The sequence below is a fragment of the Phascolarctos cinereus genome, unplaced genomic scaffold, assembly GCF_003287225.1.
Source record: "Phascolarctos cinereus isolate Bilbo 61053 unplaced genomic scaffold, phaCin_HiC Scaffold_4;HRSCAF=312, whole genome shotgun sequence".
NCBI lineage: Eukaryota > Metazoa > Chordata > Mammalia > Diprotodontia > Phascolarctidae > Phascolarctos > Phascolarctos cinereus.
In genome coordinates this window covers 109,510,621-109,531,516 of record NW_027555847.1, presented here as the reverse complement: position 1 = coordinate 109,531,516, position 20,896 = coordinate 109,510,621, and positions in this window count along the sequence as shown.

The following is a 20,896-nucleotide window of genomic DNA, read 5'->3' as shown; positions in this document are numbered from 1 at the left end:
AGTCACATGGTTATTAAGTGTGTGCGGTCAAACTTGAACTCAGGTCTTCCTGACTCCAGGCCCAGAGAGCTAGCCAGTGTACCACATAGCTGCCTCTAAGAAAGAGCAGTAGGAAACTAAACAAACTCAATCCATACATCTTCTAGAATTTCTGGGTCCAGATCAATGGTATGCTTGTGGGACTTCTGGGGATAGAGAAGAGTAGCAGACTCACAGATGCTTGGGAGGCATTCTTTTATTAGGCATTTATACATTCTGTTATTATGCATTGCTCTATTTTATCTATACACTGTTTATTCACTTATTGATTCTATGCTGAGTAAAAATAGCTCTATGCAATATTCAAGAATGCTATCTGCTTTAGGTAGTCTACTGCATTATGTCAAGGTTATGTGAAAAAGAGAAAGTTCAAAAAAGGAGCTGAAGTATTGTGCAGGTGGGAGGGAGGTGGGAAGGGGATCAGAGCTCATTTCTAATTGGATAAAATCCGCAAATCCCCATATCCCTTGAGAACCATTTCAGGCTGCCTTGAAGTCAGTAGAAGAATTGAGGGATAGAAGGTTGATGACTCTTTGCTAACCACAGCGAGTTCAGCATTCTCTGAGCACTTCCACCCAGTGGGACATTCACACGCCATCAAAGACCCAGATCTTCTTTGAAGAACAGGATCAGGCCAGTGGTTGGCAAAGTCCCTGGTGGTTAAATAAGTTTGGTAGGAAATGCTAGAGCTTACATTATGCCAGCATAGCCCTAGAATTCCTGATGTTACCTCCACCCTAGAATAAGACATCCACATTAAAATTTAATGGAGGTGGTCTATAAAATGGATATAATAATACTTGATTTACCAAGCTCATAGGCTTTCTTTCCTGGGAACTACATTATACGATTTTTTTGAAAACTCTAAAATTATATACAAATATAAGGAAATTATTATTACTATTAAAAAGTCAGGTTCTAATGCAGAAGATTCTATGGGTTCTTTAAAAACAAGATGGCCAAAGTCAACAGAAGATTGGAACAGTCTAAATCTGAGCCAAGAACTTTCCTGTACTAATTGGAGCTTGAGTATAGCATGGTGTGGTGAGATAAGCTGTGGATTCAGGGTCTGGAGGAACTGGGTGTGAATTTCAGTTCAGCTGCTTATTACCTATGTGATCATCACCTTTCTGGGCCTCAAGTATTAAATGAAGCAGTGGATGGAATGGCCTTGAAAGTCTATTCCAACCCTAAATCTATGATTCCAGAAACTTTTAGAGCTGAAGCTATTGCTAGCCACATGCCAGGAAGAAAATGACAATAGACCCAAGCATAAAAAAATTGTTCTAATGGGTCAGACCAAGAAGTTGCCCAATCTAGTAATTAAGAATAACCCCAAGGAACATTTTGTGAGAGATCATGGGAACTAACCTCAAAAAATAATTTGTTGTTGTTCAGTTATATCTCTTCATGACCTCACCTGGGGTTTTCTTGGCAAAGACACTGGAATGGTTTACCATTTCCTTCTCCAGCTCATTTTACAGATGAGGAAATTGAGGTAAACAGGGTTAAGTGACTTGTGTGGGGTCACACAGCTAGTAAAGTGTCTGAGGCCAGATTTGAACTCAGGTCTTCCAGACTCCAGGTTCGGAGCTCTGTTCACTGCTCCACCTAGCTGCCTCTCAAAAAGTAAGAGATGTACCCAAACATTGTTAGATTCACTTGACAACTTACTATGGGTTCATTGGATGGATTTATGTAGATAGCCTATACCATCTCTTGTATTAAAGAATTCCATAAGTTAACCAGTCAAAGGTTTACTGAGTTGCATTTTAATAACATTTTTGCATTTAATTATTGTTGTAGTAGAAATTAGCTCCATGCTGGCAAATTACTAAACTGAGATGTATGGGAAAAAACTCAATGGAGCAAACAAGAAAGCCACCACAGGGGATAATTTAATCTACACTTGTGGAAACATAACTGTCTCCCAGAGAGACAGAAATAAATCTGCTATTGATGAAATCAGCCTCTTCAAATCTATCTTTAACCAGGATTCCACCTAGCTTCCCCTAAGGCAGGAGTTCTTAACATGTGGGGCTCATGGATCCCAAGGGGCTCAGAGATAGATTTTATGGGGTCCCTGAACTTAGATGGGGAAAAGTGCATTTTTATTTTCTCTAACCTCCAAATGAAATTGAGCATTTCCTTCCATTATAAATGCAGGTGTTGGGGCAGCTAGGTAGTACAGTGGATAGAGCACCAGCTCTGGAGTCAGGAGGACCTGAGTTCAAATCAGGCCTCAGACACTTAACACTTAATTAGCTGTGTGCCTCTGGGCAAGTCACTTAACCCCATTGCCTAGCCAAAACAACAACAACAAACAAACAAACAAACAAATAAACAAACAAACAAACAAATAAATAAATAAATAAATGTAGGTGTCTATTCTGAGATTGGATCTGTGGGCTTCACTAGATTGCTAAAAGAGTCCATCATACACACACACACACACACACACACACACACACACACACACACGTTAAGAACGCCTACCCCAACAAGCGCCATCCTCCTCTATTGGGAGCATCACTCCTACAGCTGTTTTGGACCAGACCAGCATTAAGAAGGATTTAGTGGACTTTAAGCAGCCTTTCTTTCACTTCCTTTGTTTTTATGGTGGGACAAGGAAGAAGGAGTAATTTCAGTTACCTTTGTGGAGTGGAGACTCTTATTAGCTTTATTCCCTTTATTTTCCCCATTTACTCTAATTGCATTAGATCACAGTTTAGGATTGGAAGAGACCTTAGAGGTCACTTAGCACAAGCTTCTTGTTTTACACAGGAGGAAACTGAGGCCCAAAGTGGTTAAAGAGGTTGCCCAAGGTCTCAATAGGTAGTTAAGTGGCAGAGCCAGGATTTAAATACAGGTTCTCTGATTCCGAATTCAGCACTCTTTGCACTGTTCGCAAACTCTCTTTGCTCTCATTGGATTGATCTCACATGTTCTCAAGGCTCTTAATCACCACCCATCAACTAGGCAGTCCTCTGTGTAGCTTTCAGTCTCTGAGGCCACTCATGCACAACTTTCTACTTATTAACATCCATCTGACGACCTTGCCATGACCTGAAGTTTACCACAACAGCTCTTGAAGTTAATTTTTCTTAGGCCCCGAAGTTCATCTCTGTCAAACTTCTTTATCCATGCCAGAGACTTGGTCTAGTCTCCATACTTCACCTCCTGCTTGATTGCTATCCTTTGTTCTCTAAGAGGACAAAAATGACATCACTCTGTTGGGGTCAAGGTACAACGTGTCTGACTGTGCTTGATCAGACCAAACCAAGCTTGGAATGCTCTGCCACAGGTTGGGCACAAATAGTCCATGTGAACATTTGGAGCGGAGATGTCTCTAAATTTGCACATATCACATTTTTTTCTGAGCTATTGTAACTCTACTTTGCTCATAGAGTGCAGCACCTTCTCAGATGAGGGCACACCATGTTGCCAGTCCTATGCCAGTGTATCCCATGTCTCACAATCAATTCCAAAGTTCTTCAGAGTGACCTTGAGAGTGTCCTCGTATCACTTCTAACCTCTGTGTGAGCACTTGCCTTCTTAGAGTTCCCCATAAAATAGGTTTTTCTTTTAGGTAAACATTCAAAAATGTGGCCAGCCCATCAAAGTCGCTCTCTCTGCAGTAGAGTTTGAATGCTTGGCAGTTGAGCTGGAGAAGGACCTCACTGTCTGATACTTATCCAGCCAGGTGATCTTCAGAATCTTCCCAAGACAATTCAAATGGAAGTGATTCGGTTTCCTGCCATGGCCCTGGTATACTGTACAGGTGTATTGTCCACCCATACAGTTCAACTCATAGGGTCAGCTTCACCCCCTTCTCTTCTCAAGTATAAATTCCAAATCCTAATTCATTTCTCTCCACAGAAATCCCCAAATCTGTCTCCCCTTCTTCATTCTTAATCTTAAATTGCTCATGCAAACTTTATCATCTCACATCTGTAGCAAGCAAACATCTCCCCCATTTCCACTTCTTTGCTCACATGCAATTCAGTTACTCTGGAGAAGATAAACCAGCAGTGAATATTTTTGCATTATTTAGATTTGTTTTTCATGTGTAAAAACAGAGCCATGATAGCTCAGGGAAGAGCACAAAGATTGATCTATTTGAGGATTCTGGTCCACTGGATCAGCATGTGCAAAGCCTCCAGAGAAGGCATTGTTTACCTAAACAGTAATGGCCCCTTCAGAGTTATTAGGGCTAATGCTGTTTATATAGATATTTAAATATGCCATCCTCTCCTGAATGAACCATAACAGCCTCATTTGAAGTTATTTTATTATAATGACTGAACAGATAGACAGTTTAAAAATTTACTAAGTGAGCTACAACCCACTGTAACAACAATTCAGTTTTTCACACAAGTACATATTTAAGCAGCTTAAAAACACATCGACTTTATAATTCATGTTTGTAACTACTCTGAAGAAAGGGTTTTCTTCATTTAATGGGCAAATAATGCTGATTTGGATGACTTTTTAAAAGATGCATTATTCATGTGGAACAGAAACAAAATCAATAAATGAAAATTCAAATAAAAATAAAACCCATTATGACCCAACATTCAGGCTTAGACAATGATCATCTTGTGTATTATTTACTCAAGGAAGAGACCCCATAATGGCTCTTTTGCAACTGTGCTATGGACTGTATCATAAACTCCTGTTTATGCTGCTTGGAAATTAACAGAGCTATGAATTTTTGACACTTTTATCCAATATATTCCATCCGGTTATATTTGGTCGTGAGAGCAAAGCCTAACCCTAATATGTGGAAGATCACAACCAACAGGAGATATGTTATAACATGGGAGAAGGGCAAATCCCCAGCTTTATAAGAGGAGAAGATTCTTCAAATGAACAGTTTGTGACTTCAAGTTACCTTGGCTGTGATTAACAGTAGGAGGGTAGAAAACATTCCTAAACGGATAGGTTGCGAGTAATTCAAAAAGAAAGTGGTTACCACTACAAGCCACCATAGTTTATCAAGGCAGCGAGGTGATGCAGTGCATGGAGCATTGAATCTGGAGTCAGGAAGACCTGAATTCAAATTCTATTTCAGATAGTATTAGCTGTGAAACTCTAGGCAAATCATTATCCTCTGTCTGCCTCAATTTCTTCATCTGAAAAATGGAGATAATAAGAGCACCTGCCTCCCAGACTTATTATAAGGATAAAATGAGGTAATATTTGTAATTGCTTTGCAAACCTTCAGTGCAAAATATAAATGTAGCTATCATGATGATGATGGATAAGTCATGACAAGCTAATGGCTTTTCCTTTTTTCCCCCTTCTTTTTTGACAGCATTACTAAACTGGTAGATTAGACATTTGACAAAGTCTTTTATGATACTCTTGGGGATTGAACAGAGGAATATAAGCTGGATGATATTTAAAATAGGTAGAGTTAGATCTGGTAGAATGACTGGACACAAAAATTGTAATTAACATATCAAATTTTCATATGACATGAAGCTAAGAAAATATTTAATTAATTAGATGAAATGTTTGGGATTCAAAAAGACTGCAAAATGCCACAATGATGAGTTAGTTGATCCAATAACATGTCATTTAAAAGGAATTAGCGCAAAGCTCTATACTTTGTTTTTAAAAAATCAGCTTCATAAGTAAAGAATAAGATAGATATGGCTAGCCAAAAGTTCATGTGAAAGGAACTTATGAGTGCCTATGGACTCGCAGGCACATTTAGTCAATAGTACGACATAACATTAAAAAGCCTAAAATAATCTAAGTTGCATTAATAATTAAGAGTTTTAGTGTACTCTTCAGACCATATCTGGACTATGGTGTTAAGTTCTGAGCATCATATTTTGCATAGAAGTTGGAGCACATCCAAAAGAGAGTGACCTGATTGATGAGTCGTTATAACTTATACCAAAATTAAGGACAGTTAGCCGGGGCAACAGAAGATATGATGGTGTAGGGCACGAGGCTTCAAGTATTTGAAGGGCTATCATGTAAGAGATTAGATTAATTTTTCTTGGCTGTAAAGAACAAAATGATGATCAATGTTGGAAACTAAGGGAGGTGGATTTCAGGTAAATACAAAGAAAAATCTTCCTAACAGTTACAGATATTCCAAAGTGCAATGGGATGCTTTGAAAAATATCAAGTGTCAATGGAGGTCTTCAAGCAAGGACTACTTGTCAATACACTGGATTTGTGGTTTGGTTGGGGGGCGTGCTGGATAGCCTCTGTGACTTCTTACAATTAGATGACTCTATGCTTGCCTCAGAAAATGTTAAACTGACTTTCTGTTATTATTTATGATACATTTAAGTGATGGTCATTGTTATTGTTCCTGTTGCTTCTAACCATCACCCAACAGCTGGTGGTACTTGAACTTCTCACTGCTGTTCTCTGGCTGGTCTAATTCATACACTGAATTGCCAACAATTCTCTGTACTTCCTGGAATGTGGCATTGCTAAAGCCTTTTTGTCACGGACTCTAGAAGCATTTCAGAATCAGTTTGTTGGAACAAGACTAATACGAAACAATCACAGTTCAAGGCAAGACATTATGAAATCAGTGCTGAGTGGCATGGTGCCTGTTGTTGTGTTGATTGAGGTATGTTGAGGTTATGAGGCTTGGATGGGGAATCGGTGACTGGTTGAGTGCTGGCTTCAAAACCCAGAAGGGGAGGCTGAGAAATAAGCAGGAGGTGAGAAAGGAACACACTAGAGAGGGTTTTTTCTAGGTATCTCATTGTGAATAGTAATAGCTCACACACATTCACGTACATACGTACATATATCACTTACTCTACATATATATAATTTTATACTCATCTCATTTAATCTAAAAAAACTTATGAGGTAATTGCTCTTACTATGCTTATTTTTAGAGATGAAGAAACTGAGAGTCAGAGAGGTTAAGGAGGAAGAAGAGAAGAAGAACATGGAGGAAGAGGAAGAAGGAGAAAGAAGGAGAAGGAAGATGAAGAGGAGAAAGATGAAGAGGAAGGATAGGAGGAAAGGTAGAGGAAGAGAGGAAGAGACCAGGCAAAAGGGGAGACAAGATAGGATCCAGTCATGTACAAGAAGATAGGGTTGGGTTGGGGATGAGAGTTGGCTTTGGCAAGTAGAAAAGCCACCTCTTTGTCAAACACTAAGGCAAAGGAGGAGAAAAACTGACTGAAAAAAAATGATTCCAACATTCCTTATGTTTCCACGGAAAGAAATATTGCAGACACCAATAGCATACGCATGGCAGAAGTGCTCAAATGAGTCCCCAGTAATATGCGAAGCTTTGCTGATTTACACCTGACTCCAAATTGCATGTGTAATGGAATGAACACTGACCATAAAGTCTGTGTTGTTCTCCTCCCTGCCTTATTAAAGTATAGACTACTTAAGGGCAGGAACTATCTTTGTTTTTGTACTCCCAGGACTTGGCACAGATTCAGCACTTAATAAATACTTCTTTTTATTTATTCATAAATGTGATTTATAATTATTCCTTTTCACTTTACTCTAAGTGCTGGTTTTTTTTATGAAGAAAATTTCACATGCTTGATGAATTCTCTAGGTGAATAAGGGCAAACAGATTTTGTGAACCTGAGAACATTTTCTCAATTTCAGGTAAATCTTACATTTAAATTTTACCTTGGATTTATATGAATTTGAGGTCATATCTTGTTTCATCTTCCTCTGATTCCTTCTCTCCTTTCTTAGGACTAGAAAAGTTGGTGTTGTTTTTTTTAAGGACATTACTAAGTTAACCCCCGCACACCAAAATTCCAATATGAAGAAACAACCCCAGGCAAGAAAGGGTACTATTGCAAAAGTTGCTCCCCTTCCTTCCTAGGGTTACTATATTAAACGTTGTATCTTAGATATCTAAGTTGTCACTCTTTATTTTAATTCCTCAGTAAAAATTTTTAACCCTAATTGGTCAAATGAATAGAAGGAAAGTTTGCTAATCCCCTAGCTCAGTGATTCTCATTATTAGCTGAAGGGTTCATGAAGATGGTGCAAAGTGTCAGAAATACAAATTCTTTAATGGCACCTTAAGTAGTAAATAATTGCCTAATGATGTTACAAATATACTTTTCTTCTATGACAACAAGCATGTGCATGTTTGAAACGTTATACATTTGAATGAGGATTGACCTATTGCTAGGCCCTAGCTGAACTGAGTAACACCATACTTGACCACTAAGCTACCTACTTATATGCCAGGTGGCACAGTGGATAGAGTGCTTGGCCTGGAGTCAGGAAGACCTGAGTTCAACTTCAGACACTTATTAGCTGTGTGACCCTGGGCAAGTCACTTACCCCTGTTTGTCTCAGTTTCCTCATCTGTAAAATGAGCTGGAGAAGGAAATGGCAATCCACTCCAATATCTTTGCCAAGAAAACCCCAAATGGGGTCATGAAAAGCAGGACACAACTGAAATGACTCAACATTCCTCACTCAGATTCTCCTCACAGTTTGTTATATAATTTAAATTTGGACCTTTTGGAGGGGGCAAAAGTTATTATAGTTATTGTAAACACTTAAGGAATAAATCTAAGAGAATATTATTATGATTAATTACACTGGGGATTCATAACACACTTTTTGTTGTTATTGTTGAAAGGGGTTCTCAGAACAAAAAACATTTGGAACCATTGATTTTAGCTAAGGAGTTGTCTATTCTTTCTCTCCCTTCCCTAGGGACAATCCTTAGGAAAGAGAATGTGAAGATGCCTCAGCTATGGCCACCACTCAGAGAAGTACTCCATACAATTGAACTTTATAACCTATCACCTCTGCTCATTCATTCCACACTGAGATAATGGGGAGAGGTTCCTAACAACAGGATAGGAGCATTAGCACCATGCTGAGTCTTAATTCTCTGGCCACCATTCTCAAGCTCTCAAGCTCTCAAGCTCTTCCATGGCTACCCTTGGGTAGCTCCTGAGATGAAACCTATCTCAGAGGCAATCTGGTCCCCAAACTCATACTTGCCATTCAGGATTCTCTGCTCTCATCTCCATCCCTTGTTAGAGGCAGTTAGGTGGGTAATAGCACTAGCCACTATGTCAAGAAAACCAGAGTTCAAATCCTACTTCAGTTATTTCCTAGTTGTGTAACCCTAAGCAAGTCACTTAACCTCTGTCTGCCTCAGTGTTCTTATCTGCAAAAGGTTATTTATAGGTAATAGTACTGTACCTCTTAGAGTCCTTTCAAGGATGAAATTAGATAACATTTATAAAGTATTTTGTAAGCATTAAAGTATAATATATACTATCATTATTACCATATCTATTCTCCATCTTCAGATGCAGATTGCTATAGACCCCATAGGGGTATCTGGAAAGCCTCAGTCAGAGCTGATCCCAAGCAGGATCATCCTTGCTCTTCCTCACTATCCTCAGTCTTCTCATCCATCCCCTTCCTTTTTTCCTCTCCTGGTCGGATATGACTCTTTATCCGAACCCTGATGGAAGAAAATCAGAATCTATTCTCTTCTGTGACCCTCAAGCCCATTTCCATTTCTCAATGGTGGTGGACTGCTCCCGCTGGGCAGATATCCTAATGTATCCTGAGAACTAGAAGGCCTTTCTCTCCTTCCTTCAGCACAATGTTTGACAAATAGGAAGCATTTTAAAATGCTTTTTTCATTCATTTATCCATTCATTCATGCCAAGTCCAAAAAAATGCAGCCAACTATTGCATGCTGTGTAATCATCTATTGTCTCTCCATTCCTGTACCCACCATGTTCCTTGCCCTTATCAAGTCCAAGATGTGCCCCCACCATAGACAACCCCTATATCCATGCCACATAAGGTCCTAAATACTGCCCCCCCCAGATTGTAATCTTCTCCTAGCAACAGCTACCCCTTCAGTGGTAGAATATGGGTCCTTGAAGGGTGATAACTGTCTCTTTTCCCAGCCCATCATCATTTCATGTTCCTAACATTAGCTATAAAGGAATGGGGACCAATTCAATTTAATACAAGTTAATTCAACAAATATTAATTAAGCATCTACTGTATATAGAATGCTATGTCAGATACTGCTTTCATGGAGGCAAGTACAAAGTTTAGATAAGCCCACCTCTTCCTTCTTGGATTTTCAGTAATTTATTCAGTTCAATTGATATTAAGTGCCTATTCTGTTCAAGGCACTTCTGGCCACTAGACAAGTCACCTTACCTCTCTAGGCCTCAGCTTCCTCATTATAAAATGAGGAAGTTGAAACAGATGAAGAAGTTAAGATCCTTTAGAGATCCAAAAGTATAAGCCTCTGACCCTCACATGGCTGAGTCTGTTTGATGCCCAGTAGAGAACACTGGCACAAGAGTGCCAAATAATGTCAACAAATATAAACAATTGCAAAAAATATGGAAGCTTTGGGGCACCTGAGTTTAGTCAAACAAATAAACTCCCCAGAACTCCTTGCATTTTGGATTCCTCATTGAATTTGGACTTCCTAGTCCAGAATTGCTACTTTAGCATCCAGTCTCCAAATTTATCTCAGCCATTTAGATTTTCCTGCTTTACCAACACAGGTACCAACTTGGTCTTGCTTTCTGGATTTCTTTCTAATTTGTACCCCTGTCCCAACTAATAGTCAACAGAAAGTGCAAAGAAGAGGTAAAAAATAAAATGCTAATTCAGTTCAATTCAATTAAATTACCGTCTATGAAGCATCCTTTGAATTCAAGGCAGTGAGGGCACAAAGACAAAAAAAAAAAAATGAAATGGTCCCTGCCTCAAAGAGCTTACAATCTGCTATGCTATACACTATGTACACAGATGGAGAGGGAAGAGCATCATGGAAGCCTTCATGGAGGAGTTGGCACCAAAAAAAAGAAGAAAGACACGGATTCCCAAAGGCAGAGAGAACAAGGGAGTACATTCCAGGCAGGGGGAGGACTTGTTAAAAGGCTGTTCAAAAGCAGAAAGGGCAATATGTCTCAGAGTCTCTGATGAAAAAGAGGGGACAGTTAGCAGATTTAACTGAAGAAATATAAATTGCAAGGAGGCTTGGCCTCAATAAGAATACTTAAGGAGACAACAGAAAAAAAGGTAGCTTGGATTCTTCTAACTTTTTGCTACTTCAATGATCACAGGCTTCTCTCTGTAACATGCCTGGCTCTCTAATATCTTGATAGGAGATATCAAGCTGACTGTGAAAGAGGGATGACAAGTGGAAGTACTGGGGGGATGGAGCATGAGCCCAACTAGAAAGGCTGAGACCAAAACAACTTGAGCCCCTTGCCAAAGTTTGTCAAGAATCCTCTGGTCTTTCCTTCCACATTCCTCTATGCCTCCCACAGCTAACCCAGCAGCTAACTCAACAGCCTTCCAAGCGACTCATCAGCTCCTATACACTTTCCGTGCCAAGTCTTTTTCCTTTGAACTCTCCATCAGCCATCACCTCCTATGGGCTTCCATTTTAGAAAGGGGAATCTCAGGTCTGTTAGTAAGGGTTCCATAATAAATTACAAAGTATTCTGTGTATAAAGCATATAAAGCATGAAACAGAGGACAAGGAGAAGGAAAGGGCTATTGACGATCCAACTCACGTGAAAAAGCTTAAGCCAGAAACTTTTCCTTTTAAAGTGGTAGGAAATCAGAAGGAAAGAGGCCATAAGTAGGGCTTTTACTTGACATTAAGACAACTGTTGTATGGTGAGGAAGTTCCAGAAAGTGAATGGTTCTTTTATTCAGTTGCTAGAACTAACTAGAATGAGAAACAGCACTTACTCCAGGCTTGAGTTAATATTCAAATAAAACTCTTTTTGTTGTGATGGAGCGTTTACTTAAGTCCTTACTTCAGCAGAACCTTTGCCCCAAATTCTTTTCAATAACATTATTTTGATTCTATGTTTAATTCTCTAAATAAATACTAATCAATCAATGTTTGTTTTAAATGGCTACCATGTGGCTAGCATTGTGCTAGGCAGTAGGGATACAAGGACAGAAAATGAAACCCAGCTCTATTCACAAGAAGTTTACATTCTAATATGGGAGATAACAGCTGCATATAAAATGCATGGAGGGTAAATATAAAGTACGTCTATTTGTATATAGGAAGGCACACATGCATTCATATACACAAGTATACATACATATACACACACATACAAAGTGTTAAATGCAAGATAGGTTGATAAGGAGGGCACTGGCACAGGCAGTTGGTGCCTGAGCTGCATCTTGAAGGAAGAGAGAAGCTCTACGATAAAGAGATAAAGAGGGACTTCTTTTCAGCTATGGGGGACGGTCAGTGCAAAAGTCACAGAGATGAGAGATCTAGTGTCTGTCATATGTAAAAAACAGAAAGAAGGCCAAATTTGCTGGATGGGGAGTTTAAAGTCCAATGAAGCTGGAAACCACTGGAGTTAGTTGGAAAAGGGAACTACATAATCAAATCTTCAATAAGGAAAATTATTTTGGCAATAGTGTATAGGAATGATTGCAGAAAGGAGAGAATTGAGGTAGGGAGATGGCTAGATCCTTGCAATAATTTAGGGGAGGGGTGGGCTTGAATTAAGGTTTTATCTGCATTGAGTGGAGAGAAGGAGTCAGCTGCCAGAGATGTTTTGGAGGTAGAAATGACAAGATTTGGCAAGTAATGGATATGTGGAGTAAAGGAGAGTGAAGACTCCAGGATAATGATGAGATTATGAACACTGGAGGAAAAAAAAAAAAAAAAAAAAAAAAAAAAAAAAAAAAAAAAAAAAAAAAAAAAAAAAAAAAAAAAAAAAAAAAAAAAAAAAAAAAAAAAAAAAGAAAAAAAAGAAAAGAAAAGAAAAGAAAAGAAAAAAAAAAAAAGAAAAGAAAAGAAGAGGAGGTTTGGAAGAGGGAAGAGTTTAGGGGGAGGTAAGATAATCAGTTTAATCTCAGATATGTTGAGTTTTCAATGTCAATGGGACATCGAATTTGAAATGTCTAATAGGCAATTTGGAATTGAAACTGAGGGAGAGCCTGGGACTGGATAGTTAGATCTGGGAGTCATCAGTTGCATATTATAATAATATCTAGCATTTACATAATGTTTTAAGGTTTGCAAAGTTCGGTATGAAATATATGTATATATACATACACAAAATCTTAATTATCTTTATAAAAATCCAGAAATATGTTATCATTATTCTCATTTTACAGATAAGGAAACAGACAGAGAGGTTAAGTGATTTATCTAGGGTCACATGGCTAATCAGTATCTCGTACTGCATGTCCAGAGTTCTTTTTTATCACGCAAACTAGCTGCCTTATTAACATTAACAATAGAATTGATAAATAATCAACAAAAAGGCAAATAAAATGGGGTGTCTCCCAGAATTCTCCCTTAAATTAAAACTATCTATAATTTTAACTTCTTAAATATTCAATATGTCAGTGATCAGTGATTTCCTTGCTGCATGGAACTCATTCCATCAATGTCCCACTACACTTCCTCTCTTTTTAAGTCTATAGTATTCCTAGTTTTCCTAGTTAGTTGCCCATCTAAATGCTAATCAAGTCCAAAAATCCTTGCTTCCGAGATCAGATTGTGAGTAAGTACCTTCAGGGTGTTATGGCCATGTACTTTTTAAAACATATAACCTAACAAAATAGGAACATCAGTATTTTAACCTCCCCATCACCCTCCATGTTGGTCTATCCATTTATGAAGTTCCTTTTATCATTGTTGTTATAGTCAGTGTATGGTTTTTTCCTAATTCTGCTAGTCAATTTTTATGTAATTTTGCATGTCTCTCAGCATCTCCTCTCATTCCATGTATTTGTCATCATATAGCCCAGTAATATCTGATTACATTCATTTACCATAATTTATTCAACCATTTTCCAGTCAATGGGTATAGATGGCAGTAGTGATAATATAGAAAATGTGTAGGGCTTAGAATCAGTAGACCAGGGGTCAAATCAGACACTTTTTAGCTGGGTAAATTTGGGCAATAATGGGCATTGGTTTTTTTTTTAAAGTACCCTGGCAACTCCTACTCAGGCTAAAGAGGGACCCTCTCAATTAGGTCCAGTGTTTATCAATCAGATTCCTATAGAAACTGGAAGATTTCCATAAGACCATCAGACAAATTGTAATATTCAGTGGCCTGCTACAGAACAATAAAGATTGGGTTTGTAAACACTGTAGCCTGCTTCCGTTTTCTTCTATCTGGGAGTAGGGGGAAGGGATAACCATTTATAGCTCCTACTATGTGCCAGGCACTGTGCTAAGCAGTTTACAAATATTATCTCATTTGATCATCAGGGAGGAAAGAGTGGGCTGCCTTAGAAGGAAGTTGGTGGATTCCTTCTCATTGGAGGTTTTCAAGCAAAGGCTGGATGACCAACCACTTGTGAGGTGTGTTTTAGTGGGGATTCCTTTTGGACCAGAAGACTGTTGAGGTCCTTTTCCAACTGTGAAATTCTCTGATCCTGATTCTATGATTCTGGTGACAGGTCATTCTTGAAACAGGCACCAATCTACACAACAGTAATTTCCGTCCAAATACTATGCCCAATGTGGTCTTACTTATACAATTCTGGAAACTTTGGCTTAGCCAATAGGTTAAATGAGCTTTTATGTAATGGCCTGGAAACCTAATCAGTATTTATAATACTGTTTCAATGGGGAAATGCTTTCCAAGTTCCAAATAACCAATTCCCAAATGTATATAAGAAGTTGACGTCATTTTTGGTGGAATAATGAAGTTTAGAAATTATTTGGAAGGAAAGTTCTCATCTTCTCGATATTTTACTCTTGAAGGGATGTCTAGTATAAAAAATATTAGTATTAGAGAGTGATAAGAGTTTTAGACAACATAACCCAGCCAAGAGAGACAGAGACGCAGAAAGCACAACCTAAAAGATACCAGAAGTATTGTTGGTGAATTTATCCAATGATTCTTATTTAAAGCTTTATTATTTTTTGCTAGGTGGTGATTTTGATAGCCATTACCCTCAACTAGCTTTATGATTATCCCAGTGATTACGATGCCTTACCGCATTGAGTAGAAAATCTGGAAAAAATGGCAAGTTTTCTGTGCTTCTCAGAAAGTGGACCAATGCCTAGTTCTGCCTCTTTATGGGTGGCCATGCTGATTCACTAAACAGGAGATGTTGATTGTTGAGGATCTTCTCAATCAGAATCAGCTCTAAGACCCCATGCTACTGCAAAAACCACACCAATTCTTTGACCTTGCTATATTTTACTGAACCCTAATTGGAACATTTTGGTATAATAGGACCCTCTCCCAAAAATATACTTAGATATTGCATTTTACTCTTGGCATAAAATCATAAAAGGTAAACACACACACATATATATATACATATATATACATAGAGAGATATATAGATATAGATATAGATATAGATATAGATATAGATATAGATATAGATATAGATATAGATATAGATATAGATATAGATATATAGATACACATATGAGATATCTCCCAGACCTGAGCAGTTCCTAGATAATACACAGGCTTCTCTGAATTCACAGTGTGGATTGCTTAGCTTCCATGGCTGTTCATCTCGCAAACAAAGGGGGATAGACAACATAACCCTATTCAACTCATGCATTTGCTAAGGTTGGTCATTAGGCCTAAGGCTCAGGAACTGTGCACAAAGAGATTCTCAAAGGAATACATAATACATACAGACAAGGAATCTACTGTGAATCAGAATTCTTCATAGCTGGTGCTTTTATGTTCAATGTCCTATAACAAGAAGACACCTCTGACTGCTTCTTTTCATGACTCATCATTTGTGGAGTCAAAGGAGTGGACACAAGGGGAAGCCCCAGCAAGATGGAACCTTTTGCCCTCTTGCTGTGCTGACATCTTTCTCCTTGAGATCTTAGGTACAGTACCTTTCTCCTGTTATACACTTTTTCTTTTGCTCCACATTGGTTTCACACCACTACTCTGAGTAGTGACAGGAGAGGCAGAAGATGGGTGTAGGATCTTCTTCAAAAGACCATTCCTCAACTCCCAGATTACCACCCTGCCATGCTTCATTACATACTATATACAAAGTAGTCTTTTAGAACCCAGGATTACCTCCAATGAGGTAACAAACAAGAAGAGACATCATGCAACAGCAAGATAAAGGTGCTCCATACTAAAGATCAGAGAGAGACAGGAGAGAGAGAGATAGGAGAGAGAGACAGAGAGAGAGACAGAGAGAGAAGGGATATACATAGATATAGATATATCTATAGATATATATATCTATAGATATATCTATATCTATCTATATCTATATCTATATATCTCTCTCTATATATATATATATAGAGAGAGATATCTATATCTATATATATATATATCTATCTATATCTATCTATCTATCTATCTATCTATCTATCTATATATATATATATATATAGAGAGAGAGAGAGAGAGAGAAAGAGAGAGAGAGATTGAGAGAGAGAAGGGAGAGAGTGAGAGGTTAAGGCAGTAAGATAGCAGAAAGCTTCACCTTGCTGGGACTTGCCATCGTATCTGCTCCCCCTACTCCACAAACTTAATGACATGAGAGGCATTAAAGCAGGATGTTTTGTGGAGGCTCCCAATGTTAATTATTATTAGGGATCAGGACTAGACCAGTGATTTCATCAGTATAAAGAAGTCCTAGATGAGGAAACTCTCTGCCAATCAGGTCAGCTCCTACTGTGCATTTAATTATCTTCAAGAATTTCCTACAGCACAGACAGGTTAAGTGACTTTCCCAGAGTCACACAGTCAGTATGGGTCAGTGCTATCCCCTATACTGTGAAGCTTTTCTTATTAATCACCATGACGATGAGGATGACAACAATGATTGACACGTATAGCATTTTACAGCACTTGTTTTACATGCATCATCTCATTTCAGCCTAAAAACCTCAGAAAGTAGGTGGAACAGATATTACTATCCGTGTTTTACAGATGAGAAAACTAGAAGTCAAGTGAATTGTTCAAGGTCACCCAGCTAGTAAATAGTGAAGCCAGGACCCAAACCCAGGTCTCATGTTTCCAGGTCCACTGCTTTTTCCATTATACTACATTATAGCCAAGTGGACATTAAAATTGATAATAATAATAATGATAATAAATCACTGTTGAATATCTACTTGTTCTTTTCTTCAGACAAAGAGAACAGACTTTGCACAGAAAAAAACACATAAAAAGGCAGGATTCCTAAAGAGACACACAGGTTTTGTACCTTGGTGCTCTTGTATACCCAGTAAAGGACAAGATAATTACATCCTGTCTAGCATGCTGATAAAAAAAAATAGCATTAGCCCAAATAATCAGAAAACCTTGATGATAACATCAGAATACCCCCTTTTACTAAAACAACCAAGAGCTGAACTCAGGGGGTATGAGATGACAAGCAGAATCAATAATGCTTTTGTTGGCTTGGCCTCCTCCAGCCCGCCACACGTCTCCACTTTGGCTCCAGACTTCTTTGCATTAACTACTTGAATTCATTGTACCATTCCCCTCCCCCCCAAAAAAAGGGGGGGGAGGCATTGGGGTGGAAAGTCTCTACTTTTGCTTTCTTCTAAAAACTGAAATAATGTGAATTGAGTGAAGACAAGAAGATCATTTCATATCATACAAGGTGGTTCTCACTGCGGCTCAGGTAAGTGATAAAGACTTGCTTGAAGTCACACAAATCACCATGGTCTTCTGCTCCTAGGATCGGGGGATGATGAATCAGGAGCTTGAAGGGAGATTGGAGGTCATTTAGTCCAGTTGTCTCATTTCACACATGGAGGAATTGAGCCTGAACTGGTGGTCCCCTTCTGAACTCTTTTAAACAATGCCATGTACATAGAAGGCTCCATCTATAGCTAGGAGGAACCTGAAAGACCGTGCAGGGTAACTCCCTGTCAGGGGATGCTCAATAAATATTGGTTGAATTGAATGAATTATTTTAAACCTTGCAGGAGAGAATAGTTTTTAAACATGATGCTTCTTCACAGCTACACTAATCCTTGACACAATGAAGGAATACTAAGCTGAAGAAAATTCATCTTATATAAAATGAAGCAATAAATGCCTGGCACATAATAGGCACTTTAAAATGCTTATTGCCTGACCAATATCCTTAAAGGGGTGTTATATGGCTATGGAAAATGGAACACCATAATCCCCTAAGAATAAAAATTCCAGGTGACCCAAAGGACAGTAGATGTTGATGAACTGCAGCATATTAATTATTTAAAATTACTTATATATTAATAAGTGCTTATTGAATAAATATGCAAGAAGTGGCATAAAAGGAATCATCCAGATCATACATGACTAAGAAAGGAGGTGTAAGAGGACTATGGTGAGGGATAAAGATGAACACATTATTGCTCTGATTTCTATGAAATGTATCAAAAGAACCAGAGGCTGGCCTCCAGGACTTTGGGGAGATTCTCTATGGAGATAGGACAGGGACAAGAATGACCCAGGACTAGAAAGCATGGAAAGATCTTCATCTGCACCAAGGGAGGTTGACACTAATGAGCTCACAAACATCTTTAAGTAAGAAAGAAATAACAAACTCCTATATTTTGCCTATTCAAGATAGGCCTAGAACTGGATCACTCAAATTTTCATGGTTTTAGAGTCACACTTTGACCTGTACCTGAGTTTCCTCGTCTGTACAAAGAAGAGATGAACACTCAGGTCCCTTGCCAGCTCTACGTTGACAAATCTACTAAATGACAGTTGCCAGTGGTATTTATGGAATGGAAAGGAGACTCTATGTTCTAAGATTTCTTTAAGCTTTGAGACTTTGTGACTCTAGATTTTTTCCCACCTTCACACTGCTCCAGAAGAGGATCTCCAAAACAGCCTTTTTCAAGTTGAGGGCACATTCTCTGTTTTATAGTCTGGCTTCAGCCTACTTTTCCAGCTTTAATGCATAAGTGCCACCCTTCCAAAAACATGGGAATTCCAGGGCTATTCCTTGAACTGGACACTCCACCTTTCACCTCTGTGCATTCACACAAGCTGTTTCTCATGCCTGAAATGCACTTCCTCTTCCTTTCCACTTCCAAGAATCTTTATCTTCCTGCAAAGATCACTTCAGCTGTTCTTGCAGCCAACCCTGATTCTCCAAGTTATTAGGCTTCTCTCCCAACTGAAATTACTTTGTATTATGCTTACTTGGCTAAAAGTGATATCCTTGCCCCATCCACCAAAAATAAAATCTAAGTTCCTTGAGGTTAGAGACTATTTGGCTCTTCGTCTTTTTAAACTCAGGGCCTAGTACAGTATCCGGCACAATTGGAGGGGATAGAGGGGAGACCTGTGATTTCATTCATCAATATAGGAATTTCTAGCATGAAAAGTCCTTCCACAGATACATACCAGCACTGTAATTGGTCCAATTACAATTCCTGTAAATTGGAAAGTTGCCTGGGCATGGAAGGGTTAAGTGACTTGCCCATGGTCAACAGCTAGCATAGGTAGGACTTGAACCCAGTACCTTGCATATAGTAGTTACTTAATAAACATTCATCAGATTAAATTAAGAGACTTACTAAAGGCCATACTGGTAAGTAACAGAGCCGAGATTGCAAGCCAGGACCTATCTTCAATTCCATTGTTCTTCTTATATAAATACCATTTTACTATATGTAAATGCTTAGGAGAAAGTTTTTTCTGGGTGCCCCACTTAAGAATTTTAAGTTTATAAGCTTTCTTCAATCTCAACCAGTTCCCAGATGTGTGAGGAAGGACTCTACAGTTTCTGTTTTGCTATTTGCTGGCCTGTAGCCTTTCTCTGAGCCCAGATTTGGTAACACTGCCTGATTTGCTATTTACTATCTTTGTGACCTTGGAGAAGTCCTTTCTTCTCTTTGGTCCTCAGTTTCTTCATATTTAAAATGAAGGTATGGAAGCAGATTATGGATTTGTAACTGGAGGGCGCTTTATGTTTTTAAAAGTTTTGATAATCATGTTTCAATGTGACTAACTTTATTTTATACATTTTGTATTTTTTTTATTTTATACATTTAGAAATATTATTGGCAGGAATAGTGGAGCACACTTGTAATTCATATGACTGGGGAGGCTGAGGCTGGCTGGTGTACCTCTAAAGCTCTGGAGTTCTAAGCTACAATAGGCTAAGTTGATAGGGTATCCACACTAAGTCCAGCATCAGTATAGTAAGCCTATGGAAACAGAAGGCCCTCAGGCAGCCTTTGCTCAGTTGTTTTCAATCATGTCTGACTCTTTGTGACCCGATTTGGAGTTTTCTAGACAAAGATACTGGAATGCTTTGCCATTTCTTTCTCTAGTTTATTTTACAGATGGAGAAGGTGAGGCAAACGGGGTTAAGTGACTTGCCCAGAATCACACACTAGTAAGTATTTAAGGCCAGATCAGAAACCAAAAAGTTGAGTCTTCCTGACTCCAAACCTGGCGTTGTATCCACTGTGTCACCTAGTTGCTCCACGCAGGTGGCCTAAGGAGGATCAAATCAGCTCACGTAGGAAACAGAACAGGTCAAAACATCTATGCTGATCAGTAAGGGGACTGGGCCTTGACTGGGCCCCGTGCTACCAGTCTGGGTGAGATAAGGAGGCCCAGTCTTTGAAAAAACATAGATCTATCTACTTATCTATATCTGTCTAACTAGATATATGTGTGTATACATTTGTATGTGTGTGTATTTCTATGTGTGCATATGTATGTACGTATGTATGTATGTATATATTCCTTCAAGGAGTCCATGAGCTCTACCAGGCTGCCAAAAGGGTCCGTGACACAAAAATAGTTTAAGAACCTCTAGATTAGATGGTCTCTAAAGTTTCTCCCAGCTCCAAATCCCATAATCCTAAAATTAGAGTCCATTTTTACCCCCTTTTTTGTAATATGTCAATAATGGT